The sequence below is a fragment of the Anguilla anguilla genome, chromosome 16 (assembly GCF_013347855.1).
Source record: "Anguilla anguilla isolate fAngAng1 chromosome 16, fAngAng1.pri, whole genome shotgun sequence".
Classification (NCBI taxonomy): domain Eukaryota; kingdom Metazoa; phylum Chordata; class Actinopteri; order Anguilliformes; family Anguillidae; genus Anguilla; species Anguilla anguilla.
Genome location: NC_049216.1, coordinates 2,844,466 through 2,852,586, shown reverse-complemented (window position 1 = coordinate 2,852,586; position 8,121 = coordinate 2,844,466).

The following is an 8,121-nucleotide window of genomic DNA, read 5'->3' as shown; positions in this document are numbered from 1 at the left end:
TCATTTTAGAGATAACAATAACATTAAAATCCCTTAGCAACATAAGCCTCTTTGAAACCCGACTATAGGCTACATAACAGCATATTTATAAACCTCATGCTTTTGCAATTATAACACATTTATGACTTTTTTGAAGTATACTAGTCAGGGTTTTAGATAGACTATTGTACTTATTGGAACACTGGCAGTACTTATTTTGGTTTTCGGTTAACCATTCACAAACCTTTCTCATGCTGCTGTTGCTAAAATGGAAGGATTTGACAGAAAATTAAAATCACATGTAGTATGCATGCTTATCCTTAAATGCACACTGGGCCATTGCTGCCACGGTCGGTTGTTCATCAGAACAGGTTTTGCGAGCAATGGTCTGTGCAATCAGCAGGCGTACCGGAGGCTGAGATTATTATTATAATCCGTATTGTCCAGATATTATTGTTAGGCAAAACATACAGAAAAATCGATTAAAAATGTTGTTTTATTTCTTCTTTTTCCTTTTATGTCATTTGTACACAAAACAATGAAACCAATAAACCTTAAACAGTGAAATTACTTGTATTTGGCTGGTGGCGTGGATTTTACTAAAATGTGTAACCTATAAATTATACCTCTAAAATCTAAATCTGTAATGCAGTCAGGCCTCAGGCCCCTTTATAAAAAGCAACTGCTGTACTTCTGTCCTCAACAATCATCAGTGTCCCCAGACTACTCAATTGGATGCAGCTGCTGACTGGACTGTGCTCCTCTGACTGACAGGGCCTTTAAACAGTGCTGGCTCAGTGCGCAGCTGTTCATACACAGCTTTACATTGACCTGCACAACGGTTAGCATTCTGTCCAGCTTCGGCACGAACGGCCACAGAGGACAATGTGTTTTTGGTGAACTGTAAACCATTTTACTTGGAACAGACAGCATGTCATTTTTAATGGTTAAAAATGTTACGTGGCTGTGATGATATAAGGCAGAGTAGTGGTTTTTAAATTGGCATGGATTAATAGTGACAGAATGGTAACAAATGTAGTGATCATCTAGTGAAGCAAGCATTGTGTGGTGTTGCTTTGCATTTTGTTTTACAGGAATGGCCATAATTTGGCATAATCACTATACCATCTGCCCTAAGGAAAACATTCTAAATGATGGAAATTAAGGAGCAATTGCTTTGCCATCTAGGACCAAATCACAGATGGACCAGTCACCCTCAGAAAATGTGTACTAAACTTTCTGCACCCTGATTTTCTTTTTAGGTGTCAGTCTGAAACCATGCATTTCTGCAACACGACTCTTGCACATAATTCCATTTATTTGCAAGTGATTCGTTTTTGGTATTTAAAAAAAAAAACTAAAACTATTAGTTGAGAACTATTAGACTGATGTATTAAGGATTTTACAGTCTCCTTTTCCATTGTGTAAACATTTCATTAAAAGTCCATATAACTCCAGACTAAGCGTCAAGCACCTGTTGCTTTTTATTGAAATGTCACAAATCACCTATGGTACTTTGCTTGGTCAAGCTCTAACTCAGATCGTTGCCAGCCCTTCTAAGTTTCGCAAATCAACTGATTGGAAGCACCATAGTTTAAACGTAGCCTGTATTTGATTCACTCTGCGTCACCTCTTCCCTTTTAAAGTAGCCTACACGCTCGCGACACATATAATATCGTTAAATGCGCGCCTGCATGGTTCGAATTCACGGAGGCTCGGGAGGGATTGGCCTCCTTACTGGTCGGGGCATCCCTACAGGTCTATGGAAATCCAAGGCGGATCTACTTCTGTGGGTCACTCTGCCGCATGTCATTGACGGCAGTGGGTAATTTTCAGCCTCTGACTCTGAACTGCAGTGAATTTACTGCATCCAGCCTCCGAGTCAGAAAGAAGTATTAAGAAAACACATAAAACCGAACATAAACATATACAACTGGATAGACTGAAGGGGATTTATTGATCCGTACTCGCCGAATTTGGTTGTTATGAAGAGATATTGTTACTTAGCGACAGTTCCTAAATATGGTGTTAATAACGAATTCCGGAATCCGGATGTTTAGAAACAATAATAACACGTTGCATTCTAAAAGGTCATTCATTTAATGCTGTCGAGATGTCAAAAACAATGTCCTTCAAATGTAAATTTGAGTTTGAACACAATTTTATTTGGTTACAATAAAAATGCTGGTCATAACACCTAGGGATAAAAACGTACAAGCTACTAGTAATTCGGTAACTAAGTTTATTAACGAAACTTGTTTCTTTACACACTAGTAGCCTAAGGTATTGAACATTTCTAGGCAACACAATGCAAAAATAACCGACGTCACAGTGAAATAAGAATCATTGTAAATTCGCTCTTTTATCTTCACAATGATGTCACAGACGTACGTGTACTGAAAATTTGCAACCAATTCATCATTGATCACTATTACTTCAGCTCACTGAACAAGACAAAACACTGCAAACAATTACCAAAATGAGCTTCAAGTATTCATTTTTATGTTTTTGTCCGGTAAGTACTTAATCTTTATATTTAATTGTCCATGTTATCGCCTTTTTGTATCTATTGGTTTCATTTCACAAGTCGTTTTCTTGCACAAAACAGACCTGGGATTAATATAATATATAATGGAGTAACTATTTAAAATAATCAAATGCAAAGATATTTTCTCTAAATAGCATTTTTCAATTTAGAGTATTTCGTTAGTTATGTTTTATCGTAGAATTATTTAGGATATAGTTTGACATAAACATAAGTCAATAACCTATACTCATGGAGTGAAATTCATTATAAAATATGATCTTACATAATTGATAAACTAAGGTTTAAACTGGCAGTAAAACAATATTCTTTATTCAAATGACAAGAACAATGTACCACACCATCAGGTATCCATATGATTAATAATTTTTAAAACACGTTGGCCCAGGTAAAGGATGATGAGAAGAATAATAAAACTAAGAAGAAATGTAAAAAAGGGAGGAAAGGAGGAAAGGCACAGTCAGCATCTGCAGAACAGCTGGCCCTAAATAACAACTGCCCCGAGAAGACAGCGGTTACCATCGGCTGTGGGGAGGGGCCGGCTGTTACTATCGTCTGCACGGAAGACACATCTATTGTCATTGACTGCGCTAACGAGACAGCTCTTACTATTGCCTGCGCTGAGGAAACAGCTGCTACTATCGCCTGCGTGAAAGAGCCAGCTCAGACTATTACCTGTGCAGGGGAGGCATCTCTTTCTATCAACCGCACAGACGAGCCAGCAGGTACCGTCAGCTGTGCTGAGGCAGCTCTTAACATCGGATGCACGAAAGTGGCACTTCTTACCATCGACCGCGCAGAGGAGCTAACTCCTAACATTGACTGCACTGCGCAAGATCTTACCATTGACTGTGTGAAAAAGCCAACTCCTACCATTGGCTGCGCAGAGGAGCGAGCTGTTAACATTGACTACGCAGAGGTGCCAGTTCTTAACATCAACAGCACAGAGCAAAAATCTCTTACCGCCGACTCCGTGGAGGGGTCTGATATTACCCTCAACTGCGTAGAGCAAGCTCTGACCTCTGACCATTGAATGGATGAAAGATATTACCATCGACTGCGTCGAGCAGCCAATGCCCACCATTGACTGCGTTGAGCAGCCAACGCCTACCATCAACTGCGCTGAAGAGCTAACTCCTACCATCGACTGCGCTGAAGAGCTAACTCCTACTCTCGCCTGTGCAGAGGAGCTAGCTCACACTATTGACTGCGCAGAGGAGCTAACTCCTACCATCAACTGTGCAGAGGAGCTAACTCCCACTATCAACTGCGAAGAGAAGCTAACTTCTACCATCGACTGCGCAGAGGAGCTAGCTCACAATTTTGACTGCGTTGAGGAGCAACCTTCCACAATCAACTGTGCTAAGGAACTAATACCTACCATTGACTGCGCAGAGCAGCTAACTCCTACCATCGACCGTGCCAAGCAGCTAAATCCTACCATCGACTGTGCAGAGGAGCAACCTCCAACTAAGAACTGCGCTGAGGAGCTTGCTCCCACCATCGACTGCGCTGAGCAGCCAGCACCCACCATCGTCTGTGTTGAGCAGCCAACGCCTACCATCGACTGTGCCGAGGGGCTAACTCCTACCATCAACTGCGCTGAAGAGCTAACTCCTACCATCGACTGCGCAGTTGAGCTAGCTCGCACTATTGACTGCATTGAGGAGCGAACTCCTACTCTCGACTGCGCAGAGGAGCTAGTTCGCACTATTGACTGTGCCGAGCAGCTAACTCCTACCATCGACTGCGCAGAGGAGCTAACTCCCGCTATCAACTGTGAAGAGAAGCTAACTTCTACCATCGACTGCGCAGAGGAGCTAGCTCGCATTATTGACTGCGTTGAGGAGCGACCTTCCGCTATCAACTGTGCTAAGGAGCTAACACCTACCATCGACTGCGCCGAGCAGCCAACGCATACCATCAACTGCACCAAGGAGCTAACCCCCACCATCGACTTCACCGAGGAGCTAACTCCCACTATCAACTTCACCGAGGAGCTAACTCCCACCATTGACTGCGCAGCAGAGCTAACTCCTACCATCGACTGCGCTGAGCAGCTAACTCCTACCATCAACTGCGCCGAGCAGAGGAGCAACCTCCAACTAAGAACTGTGCTGAGGAGCTTGCTCCCACCATTGACTTGTGCAAAGGAGCTAACGCCTACCATCGACTGCGCCGAGCAGCCAACACCTACCATCAACTGCAGTGAGGAGCTAACTTCTACCATCAACTACGCAGAGGAGCTAACTCCTAACATCGACTGCGCAGATGAGCTAACTCCTACCATTGACTGCACTGCATCGTCTGCGCAGGGCTAACATCAGCCCAGAACATCGACTGTGCAGTGCAGACATCAGCCCAGAACATCGACTGTGCAGTGCAGACATCGGCCCAGAACATCGACCGTGCAGAGCAGACATCAGCCCAGAACATCGACTGTGCAGGGCTAACATCGGCCCAGAACATCGACTGTGCAGTGCAGACATCAGCCCAGAACATCGACTGTGCAGGGCTAACATCGGCCCAAAACATCGACTGTGCAGTGCAGACATCGGCCCAGAACATCGACTGTGCAGGGCTAACATCGACCCAGAACATTGACTGTGCAGTGCAGACGTCGGCCCAGAACATCGACTGTGCAGTGCAGACATCGGCCCAGAACATCGACTGTGCAGGGCTAACATCGGCCCAGAACATTGACTGTGCAGTGCAGACATCGGCCCAGAACATCGACTGTGCAGTGCAGACATTGGCCCAGAACATCGACAGTGCAGAGCAGGTACTGGCCCAAAACATGTACTGTGCAGAACGACCTGCTGTTCCAATTGACTGTGCAGCAGCTTTTGACATTGACTGCACAAAGCCGCCGTCCCTGTCTGTTGGTCATACTGACCAGGAAGAAGAACAAAAGAAGAAAAAATGGTCTTTGAAGAAAAGAAGGAAGGGGACAAAGACAGTACACTGCTCAGAAGAGCCAGTCCTGACTCTCCACTGCGCAGAGCAGACATCGACATGTAACATCGACGGTGCAGAGCAGACATCGGTCCAGAACATCGACCGTGCAGAGCAGCCAGCTCTTCCTATTGGCTGTGTAGAAAAGCCTGCTCTGTCTATTGACTGCACAAAACAACAAAGGTAGTGTTTTCCACTTCATTTCATTTGATTTCATTTTGGCACTTATGTTTGCTGCCCGGGCACTCAATTTCCAAAAACAAAATTGAGCATGTTTATCCTATACTCATTTCTGTTTCATAGGCTGGAATTCCAAAGCTGTAGGAAGTTCCTGGAGGAACACAGCATCCAGAAGGAGACCCAGAGGATTACGATCGATCACACTGTTCTCGGGTAAGAATCACAATCAGTTTATTCAAGCTGCACAATGGGATGAATGCGCTGCATCCTATTGACAGGCAAATCAGTTGTTCTCACTGGGGCATCTTTTGAACTCCCTTTCTCTAGTGTGCTTATATTTAATCTTAAATGTTCTCCAGAAATTATTGTTGATTAGAATTCTATTATATTTATTATATTGTTTCAGGAGTAGGTGAAAACAGATAGAGTAAGGTATGTAGATTAGAAATGGTGTGCTATCTAGACTGCTTGATTTTCATACTCTTCCATCCTATATCATTTTATTGTATAATTTCTTCATCTTCCCAACCCCTGTCTCTGAGACCCAGTCATTCTTTGGAAAACTCTGTCAGTTCATGTATTGAAGATGTAGAAACAAGCCCATTTACTGGCCATGAATGACCTATTTATCTGGCTTCCACACAGTAACAGAGTAGGAATGTGTTCGTGTCTCTGCCACAGGTTCCCAAACATTGGGAACACGTTACATGAACGCGACTCTCCAGAGTCTCTTCAGTCTCCGAATCTTCACCCAGGACATCAGGGGAGAGGAAGGCTGCTGGAGGTCAAATATGACTACTTTACTGAAGTATGTAGGTATCTATCATTACTGATCTTCAGATATCACTGCTGTTAAGGATGGTACTTTCATGTCAGTGTTTTTATATTGGTTATGGATTAATGGTGGAACAGGAATTGTGGATTTTATGTAAGTCTGTTTATCTACTATTAAAAATGTACTCAGTCCAAGAATTTGCATGAAATTACATTTTACATTACATCTTTATTGAAAAGCTTGTGAATGACAGCTGAAAACTGTCTTTGTGTCCCTATATGAAATGTTTTACTCATATATTCTTTTTCTATTAAATAAAGATATTACAACAACTGCAGTATGAAATATTTTCCTCATAGATAAAATTCATGGGTTCCCAGCCCAGTGTGTATGCTGGCTGGGTTTCCTTCCAGCCATAATTACCCTAAACTCAAGTAGCAACTTTCTGACTGCCTGCTGCCTTTCTCGCCCCCTGCAGGTGCAGGTGCGGTCACAGCAGAAGGCAAAAGATCAGCCTGCTGAAGACCTTAAAACAGACCATCGCGACAAACTTCAGCGACTTCTGTGAGAATGAGCAGCAGGTGAGAGACACACACGCACACACACAAACGCACGTACACACAACCCAGTGTTCTTCAGATATTTCTTCCTGTAGGCAAGATTCTTTTTAAAAATACAGGCAACACATTTTCCGTAACCTTTATAAACATCGGCATGAATAAGATGTTTTCTACATGCATGTCAATAAAGTGGCTGCCTTCTTTGACAGATCGATTGAATCAAATTTTTATGTTAAAGGGAGATTGAGAGCATTGTGCTTTAAGTAGCAGATCAAGATTGAGGAGATATGGTGTATGATGTAGCATAGAAAAGAATTGATCATGAATCCAAAAGGCAAGGGTTCTCCAAAGGCGAGGACCAGGTCACTGTTAAAGCCTAACACCCTCTTCTTCTCTCATGGGTTTTCTATGTCTCACTGCAGGATGCTCATGAGTTCCTCAGTGTTCCCCTGTCCCAGCTTAAAGAGGAGGGGGTTTCCCTGAGGACAAGGGAGGGGCTGCACCCCTACACCTGTTCCATCGAGGCAAATTTTGAATTTGACCTCCTGACCAATAGAATGTGCCTCAGGTGAGTCACCCATGTGCGGTCTCTCCCATGTGCTCGGCTAAACTGAACTGGATTTCACTCCTTAACTGGAACTGTCTCCATCCCCACCCGTGCCTGTTAGCATTCAATTCTGTGTTTCTGTGGTTCCCTCTCCAAAGCTGTGGGGAGAAGGTGCGTAGAACGAAGTCGTATAACTGCTTGTCTGTGGACTTACCTGGGGGCTTCGTACAAGCAGTTTGGCCCTCTACTTCAAGGTAAGTATCCACCAGGGAGACTTCCAAATACTGCAAGCCGAGTGTTGAATGTGTTGCTATGCTTTGTGGTGTGCAAAGTCAGTGCTGAGTATGTTACTGTGTTTTCCAGGCTGTGAGCTCTGTGTGGAGTGTGTTAGTGTGCTCTATGGTCTGTATTGAGTGTATTACTGGGTATTGTGGTCTTTGAGCTCTGTGTTGAGTGTGTTAGTGTGCTCTGTGGTCTGTATTGAGTGTATTACTGGGTTTTGTGGTCTTTGAGCTCTGTGTTGAGTGTGTTAGTGTGCTCTGTGGTCTGTATTTAGTGTATTACTGGGTTTTGTGGTCTG